Source organism: Rhagoletis pomonella, unplaced genomic scaffold (assembly GCF_013731165.1).
Source record: "Rhagoletis pomonella isolate Grant_MI unplaced genomic scaffold, Rhpom_1.0 Rhpom_scaffold_00007, whole genome shotgun sequence".
NCBI lineage: Eukaryota > Metazoa > Arthropoda > Insecta > Diptera > Tephritidae > Rhagoletis > Rhagoletis pomonella.
In genome coordinates, this window is record NW_023458561.1 from 4,371,372 (window position 1) to 4,380,195 (window position 8,824).

Here is an 8,824-nt window from a genome sequence, read left to right on the forward strand (position 1 = left end):
CGGGGAATCGGGGAATATCTGCCTTTTGCGGGGAATTTAGACTATTTAATTTTAGATCATTAAATAACTTATCTACCTAGAGTGCAGAAAAATTCAGATAAAAAAGTTCAAAATTAAGATAAAAATGTGTTGAATTTTTAAAAGTTTTGTATAAAGTTATGGTTTGCAGCGGATATGTGAATCTAGTTCTTTCGAGTTTAAAAAATATTTCAGGCTACATTTTATTTCGTGTAGTAGATGAGATATTAAAACATCGGTAAAACATCGATGTATCGTTTTTATAACCGATGTTTTTTGACATCGATGTTTGTTGCGGGAACATCGATGTTTTTAAGAGCGATGTTGCATCCCTAACTGTATGGGCGAATAAAGGCTGGTTTTCATTATGTCATATTTTAACAACAAAATTTTTTTACATATTTTGACACAACTTTCTTTCCTTTATCCCTACTTTTACCGATGATATTATGGGCCAAAAACTTACAAATAGCCACTTTAACAGCGCATGTACACGCCTGAAGGCCTATTATGATCTAAATCAATCAAAAGACCATTTTTTGACCGCAAATGCCATTGAATTTGACTTAGTGAAAATAAGCGTTAAGATTAATAGAAAAAAATTACGAATTTGAGGATAGCTAAGTAAAGTGTTAATTTTTCGTAGTAGCTGCTCTAAAAACAGTGTAAGATGTTTAAGATAATACATAATATGACTTTTTTTAATTCTTCCTTTTGACCACTTTTCTTTAGAATTGTTTATTCTTCAAAATGAAAGCGAAGCTTCTCCCGTGCCTACAAGTAAATATATTAGCACGGTAAAGGAAAAAGAAAAAAAAACTATAAATGCATCTGATTAAAAGATGCGAAGAAAGCGAAGCTTCTCCCGTGCCTACAAGTAAATATATTAGCACGGTAAAGGAAAAAGAAAAAAAAAAACTATAAATGCATCTGATTAAAAGATGATTGTACCTAAAATCTAGTGGCTGTACCTAATGTACCTTTAAGTCATCAAACGTCGAAAAAAGGTACAATTGTACCTACTTTTTCATCCCTGGTGCAGAGTACTTTTTGTAAAATTTTATTTTTAGTCACAATTTCAAATCTGCCAATTTCGCATGAATATTAATTTAATTCATTTATATACACATATTAAATAATGCAATTACATAAGGCAACAGTGATTTTGTTGCGGCTGTTGATAGAACTCAATACTGTATATAAATCTTTTGAGGTTGATTTTTCCTCCTCACAGCACACTTTCATTATTATAATAATAATAGATTGGCGCTTACACATATGTTAGTGTTTGGCAGAGCTTGTCCTCCGATTTGTGGCGTGCTTGATGTTGTCACACAAAGCGGAGGGATCTACAGTTTTACGCCGACTCCGAACGGCGATTGTATTTTTATGAGAAGCTGTGTTTCATGGCAGAAATACACTCGGAGGTTTGCCATTGCCTGCGGAGGGACGACCGTTGTTAAGAAAAATCCTTTATTTTTTTTACGATGTTGCTTTGACCAGGGCTTGAACCCAGGTGATGCGGAGTGGAAGCGCGCACTGCTTACCACTACACCATAGCGGCTGACTTCAGACACTTTCATTACACTTCTTAATTATACTTATAAGTCAGTAAAAGAAATAGAACTAATTTGTTATTTGGTTTCCCATGTAACATTGCTAGCATTGAATAAACTATCCATTTTGATATAACTCTAAAATCTTATATCCATAATGGTTTTCCATTACAGTTTGTGTATTTATCAAGATTATTATTTTTTGTTAAAATCTCTGTATTAGTCTGTAAGACAATTTGTTTTTGTTGGCAAATTTTTTAATTGAAAGAAATAAATATTAAAGCTGTTTTGGAAAGACTTTTTGTGCTGATTACGAATCCGTAAGTATAAGTTTCCTTCAGGTCCAGATTTTGAGAAAACTAGGGCAAACTGTAGAAAAATCGCGTTTTTTGCAAAATTTGAAAAGGTCTAGCAAAAAACCCAAAGGTGATATAATCTTCTACTTAGGCTTAAATTAAAGATATAAATAAATTAAGTAATAATAAAATTAAATTGACTTCTAAAAATGATAAGTAATAAGTTAAAAAATTTTATGATTTGTTGAATTTTTATCAGTTTTGCCCAAAGTTGTTTATTTTGACTTATATGGCGAATGTTTTAATTTAAATTAAAATATTGTATGTACATTCGTAAATAAATACAAGCAATTGAATTAAAAAATTGGATTTTTTTATGGAATCATGCCAGTGCGGGGAATTTCACCGAAAATCGGGGAATTTCGCGGTGGTCAACGGGAAGAGAGATAAAATGAGTTGGCATCCCTGATTACAACATACCACCGTCCAAGTCCGTGAAATGTTTCAATTGCAATGAGCAGTGACATATCGCAATTAAGTGTCCTCAACCACAAAAGAAACAACGTTGTGCAAAGTGTTCGAAAGTAGGGCATGACATTAAAAACTGTCCGATGGGTACGAAATCTATTGTCGCTGAAATAGGTGAAGCTGCAGTGAAGTCAGGTGTTCCTCCTATAATGCAGGAAGTAATTATAGGCAACATGACTCATCACGCCCTAGTCGACACGGGTAGCGCATTAGGTTACGATTTGCTTCTGGGTAGAGATATATTATGTGGCAAAGATAAACGCTTAGTCATCGATAACGGTGCTCTTCAGTTGCAAGTTAAGGGTAACGATTTTCAGATCAACGACAACCTTACTGAAACTCAACGAACCGATGTTAACAATCTACTAGATAATTACTCCGACTGTTTTACTGAAGATATATCAAAGCTTGGCAAGTGTAAAACTACCACAATGGAAATCAAGGTAACCACACGGAATGGAAATCAAGATCCCATCCTAGGTAAACGCTATCAGGTTCCGCTATCGCAGCAGAACAAATTATCGGAAATATTGAATAATCTTTTGACATACGAAATTATTCGGCCAAGCACATCGCCACATGCTGCGTCACCAATCCTCGTACGTAAAGCCAATGGCGAAAATCGCATGTGTATAGATTACAGGGCATTGAATGCAGTAACTGAACGGAAGAACTTCCCAATGCCTGTCGTTGAGGAACAACTTGCCGGTGGACAGTTTTTCACCACACTTGACATGAAATCAGGTTACTACCGAATTCCGGTAGCAGAGTGCAGTAAGAAATATACCGCTTTCCTCACTCACGACGGTTTATTTGAATACAACGTCATGCCTTTCGGGTTGGTAAACGCGCCAATGTACTTCCAGGAAATGGTTACGAAATTGATATCAAGTTTGCATCGAAGAGACAAAGTGATCAGTTACGTTGACGAAAAGATTATATCAACGCTCACTATTGAAGAAGGTTAGCAAATATTAAAGGAAGTTTTGGAAGCAGTGCGTCAATCTGGCTTTACGTTAAGTCCTTCAAAATGCAACTTTTTATTAGAAAACGTGAAGTTCCTGGGGCACAACGTTAGTAGCAAGGGCATAACTCCAGGTGAGGAGAAAACGCAGTGCATCAGGGATTTTCCAAGACTACAGAATGCAGCTGAGGTACGTCAGTTTTTGGGTTTGACGGGATTTTTCCGAAAATTTGTGGAGAGGCACAGTCATATCGCTGCACTGCTAACGAAACTTTTAAAGAAAGACTCAGATTTCATTTGGCCGCATGAGCAGGATATGGCTTTCACGCAGTTGAAGGAAGCAATAACGAGCAAACCGGTTTTGGAATTTTACGATGCGTATAAAGCACACGAAGTCCATACGGATGCTAGTCATATTGGGTTATCAGGTATCCTTTTCCAAGAAGAACCAGACGGGTTGAAGCCGGTGTCTTTCTACAGTCGTCAGGGCAATGATGCTGAATCACGTTACGCGAGACACAAGTTAAAGGTTTTGGCCATTGTCGAAACGCTACACCGTTTACAGTCGTCACAGTTTGTAATGCAAATGTCACTACGAAAGCGATATCGAGACTTCCTCCACGGATAGCTAGATGGTGGTTGCGACTCCAAGAGTACGAGTTTTCCTGCAAGCATCGGCAAGGGTCAAAGATGCAACACGTCGATTGTCTCAGTCGATTTCCGAGTCTTCCTCCATGTAAAGTCGATACGGTTGCTGAACGGATTTTAGTTGTGACTGACGACACCGACAACGATTGGATCTACGCTATGCAATTGCAGGATCCGCACTTGTTAAACATAATTTCAGCTCTTAAGGGCGATGGGAGGGAATCGACTCAAGCTAAGAAAGATTTAGAGGTGCACAACGGTCGACTATATAAGAAGATGCAAGGCGAAAGGAAATTAGTAATTCCTCATGGCGTTAGGTGGCGAATCATCCGGTCATGTCACGAAGACGCAGGCCACTTCGGAGTGGAAAAGACAATGCAATGATTGCAGAAGAATTTCTGGTTCAGACGCATGATTCAATAATACAAGGTTAGATAATTATTGACAGCTGCGGTTTGACACTCCCTTACAAAAGGTTGCATTTCCAAAGACGGAGAGAAGGGGAGGAATGAAATCTCTTGGTGCGAAAATGGTAGTAGAAAAGTACGCAAAGTATGCAATTAGCAGTGAAATTCCTTTTGTAAATTCTAATGTATGTGCAGGAAATCTGGCATTTTAAACGTAATGTTGAACGTAACATTGATGTATCTATGTGAATTACTGAATTTATGTGCTATTTAGCTGTATAAAAACTGCAAAATGACTCAAAATTAAAATAAGACTACTATGAGATTGATGTAAACATCCAATTTAAAAACAGTTTATGTTTTCATCAGTTACATATGCTTCATATGCATATACAAATAAACATATTGCACAACCGCTCATACTTCTATTTCACACCAAAGCTACACTGTATCCATGTAAATGTGCAAAGAAGCAACACGGTGCCACTGCTAAGGGAGCGAATCATGGTTCAGACGTATGAGGCGTTACATTAAATCCTATATCTCAGCCTGTCCAGAATGCTGCTTAAATAAAATTAAAGGAGGTAAATCCGAAAGTCAACTACATCTTAACGAAATTTTGCCTATTCCATTCAGATCACTTTATATGGATCATCTCGGCCCTTTCACAAGGAGTAAACGCGGTAACCAGCATATCGTCGTCTTGGTTTGCGGGTTCACGAAATACACGATTTTAAAAGCAGTACGAAATACGAAGACATCGCCGGTGATAACACTGATTCAAGAAGTAATGGCAATATTTGGTAATTATGAATCACTACCGACCGTGGAAGAGCTTTTACGTTAAAGGAGTTCGAAGGATTTTTGGTACGTTACGGAATCAAACACGTAAAGACAGCAGTTCGAACACCCAGAGTGAACGGTCAAGCCGAACACGTAAACCGGACAATTTTGTCTTCAATACGATGTTCTACAAAAGACGCAAAGGACTGGGATGTTACCATTCCGAAAATCCAGTGGTGTATCAATTCGCAAACAAACGCAACTACAAAGTCTAGCCCTAACGAGCTTGTTTTCAATTTAAATATGAGAGATGTTAGTCAAAATCGTCTTGTCCAAGCAAATTGTTCAGAAACTGATGGTGAAGAAAAGCTACATCGGGCCTTAGAATGCATTGACAACGACAGGGAAAAATGGAAGAAAAGGTACGATAGGGCACATCAGCGTCCAATTCAGTACAACGAAGGTCAACTTGTGGTCATCGATCATATACCCAGTGCCACTGGTGAGACTCACAAACTCGAACCGAAGTTCAAGGGTCCTTATGTTGTCACCAAGCAGTTAGGGCACGACCGATACGTGGTAGAAGATCTCCCAGACGCGCCGCGTACACAACGTCATTATTGCAACGTAATTTCATGTGATCATATGAAGCCATGGTGTAGCATAAGTCCAGACCAGTGATGCCAGATTGTGGGTAATTTCCCTATTTGAGGGATATTTTGCATCAAAAATTAATAAAAGGTAAAAAAGGGACATTTCATATAAATAAGGGATTTTCTTTTGACGAAGTTATTGTTGCATAATTGATCAAAATTCAAGAATATTCGACATTCTTACGTAAATAATCGTTCTGAAGATGTGATGTGGAGTGAAATGGTATACAATTGTTAAAAAGTATAAGGACAATTTCGAAAATTTTCTTACGTTAACCAATTCAAGCGCTGAGTAAGAAAGAATCTTTACAGTTGTAACTGGTGTTTCATATAAAAAGCGGAACAAATTATCTGATGAAATGTTAAATAGCACATGAATGTGCTTCAATTTTAAAGTCACCAAAAAATTCTTTTAGGCCCTTAGTGAGTGAGCAAAAAAATGAATAAGTGAAAAAAATGCAGAAAAAGGGTTTTTTTCTTAACAGCGGTCGGCCCTCGGCAGGCAATGGCAAACCTCCGAGTGTATTCCTACCATGAAAAACTGCTTCTCATAAAAATACACTCGCCATTCGGAGTCGGCGTAAAACTGTAGGTCCCTCCCCTTTGTGTGACAACATATTTTTTTGTGACACATATTTGTAAGCGCCAAACTATTATTATTATTTTATATGAATTTTACTTCTTTACTACTGAAATATGTATATATTTAAATTCGTTGGGAATTTTGTGGGATAAATTTTCAAGATGTGGGTAATTGAGGGATTTTTTCCCCATTTTCGTGGGATTTTTAACAGAGAGTGTCTGGCATCACTGTTCCAGACCTTGAATGTGAAGAAGACGAGGCTGATGGTTCAGCAGATGAAGAGTCGTCCTAAAGGACGAAAGCCAGGAAAGGCCGAGCTGTTAAAAACGAGCAGTCGTGTGTGGGATAGCGAGTAAAGCGAACGTTCAATCCCGAGATCTGCGAACAATCTCTCAACAAAATTAGTTTCGATTTACTTCAACTTTGTATTTATATTTGAAATAAAACTCTTCTTTAATTGGTAAAGAAGCCGATTCTGTTTTCTACAGTACTATTTGCTTGTAGAGTAAGTACTTTCGCTCACACTTTCGGCAAATTTGTTACTAAATCTTGTAAGTACAACTGATTTTGAATTCTTTTCTTAATAAATCTTTACAAGCTTTCTTTTTTGCAGCAGGTTCATCAAAAGATATCAAGCGTACGCTCATTTATTTTTTTTTTTAATTCGTGGTCTGAGGATCCCGCGTTCAAAGGCTGGTTGTGTCACCTGAGGGTACAAGGCTTATTACAATGTTTGCAATTGCATATTAAATGCCAAATCAGGGAGAGCTGATCTATTGCAACATGCACGCTCGCAAAAACACTATGTTCCTTCTTAGCAGACCGTAATTTAGCATTTTCGACAACCGACCACCTAACCAAAGGTCTACAAGAAAATAAAAATAATATTAAAAATCAAATCGATTCTTTAGCAACTTAAAACTTGCACATTATTATCCTGGAATTTAATGGGCTATCAAACTGCATACTCAAAAAAATTCTAAAAATCTGAATAAAAACTTGAAAATCTAGCTGAAGGTTTGCAGATATTTTATAATTTTTGCAAAAAGTTTGAAATGTGGATTTATATTGTGTTAGTTATAATAATTAGCTAGGCTTTTATGAAAAAAATAATAAACAAAAGAAAAACAGCTAAAATGGATCAAAATGTTGAGGACTCAATCAGCTGATCAGCTGCTTGAGCTCATCTGCTGTTTTGCCAGAGTGCCAGGCCTCTTTCTCACTTTTGTGAATACCACTAATGAATTTTAAATGTGCTCTGTCGAAACGACATTTTAATATACCTTCCCTACAAGAAATCTTACTGGCAAATGACTGGTCACCTGACGGTCAGTGCTGATGCAATAATGCTCCAATTTTCTCATCAGAAATTCGGGGGTAATATGAAAAACCTGACCGGTTCTTTTGTGTACATGTGACTATGCGTCCCTTTCTCACATGGCGATTTTACCAGCAGTGCTAAAAGGTCTCTTTTCTACTTATTGTATTTCCTAAGGTTATTTTTACAAATGTTTTTCTGTGTATTGGTGTATATTTTAGCGTGCTAGTGAAGAGGTCAGAAAAAAGCCCTTTTCTTGTAGGGTTACGTATATAATAAAAGTTTAATAAGAACAATTCTGTATGCATACAGGGAAAAGACGTTTTTGGGTAGGAAATGACGTTTTATCAGACCAAGAGGGACGTTTTCTCATGCCGAAAAACTTGCAAAACTGGTATGCATAGCGAAAGCACAATCATCTTCAACGTGCATGCATATGAGTACCTACCTGCATTTTTTTTGTTTTGTTTTTGTCGCAGAATACGTCTTACGTTTCGATATGGGGGCTGTGCTCAAATGTTGTAGTTGTAACTTTTAGAGCTTCACGAAAACGCTTAATGCACACGAACTAATGAAGAGATTTCAAAGAAAAGTGTGGCATTTCAAAGACAAAATCCCAAACCTATCGACAGATACATTTTTGTAAGTAGCCAATTTGGTTTCTGTCCAAATGAAATTGTTGTTCAACAAATATTTCCTCGCTACATTTTCGCGTTCTTAAAAAAAAAAAAACAGAAAGTAATTATCTTTTCCTTCATATCTTTCTTCTTGAAACTACAACGTGAGACTGCTTACTGAATACACAGGGTAAAGGTCTGTCACATCGAAATATGTAGTACCAAAATCCATAGTATGCATACCATGGTGTACCAACCATATGTCTGCCAGGGCTATTACCCTGGTATTCAGTAAGCTGTCTCACGTCTCTAGCCTCAAAAAGAAAAATATGGAGGAAAAGACAATTATTTTATATTTCTTTTAAAGAACGCGAAAATGAAGCGAGGAAATATTTGTTTAACAACAATTTCATTTGGAAATAAACCCAAATAAGTGCTTTAGTATCATAAAAA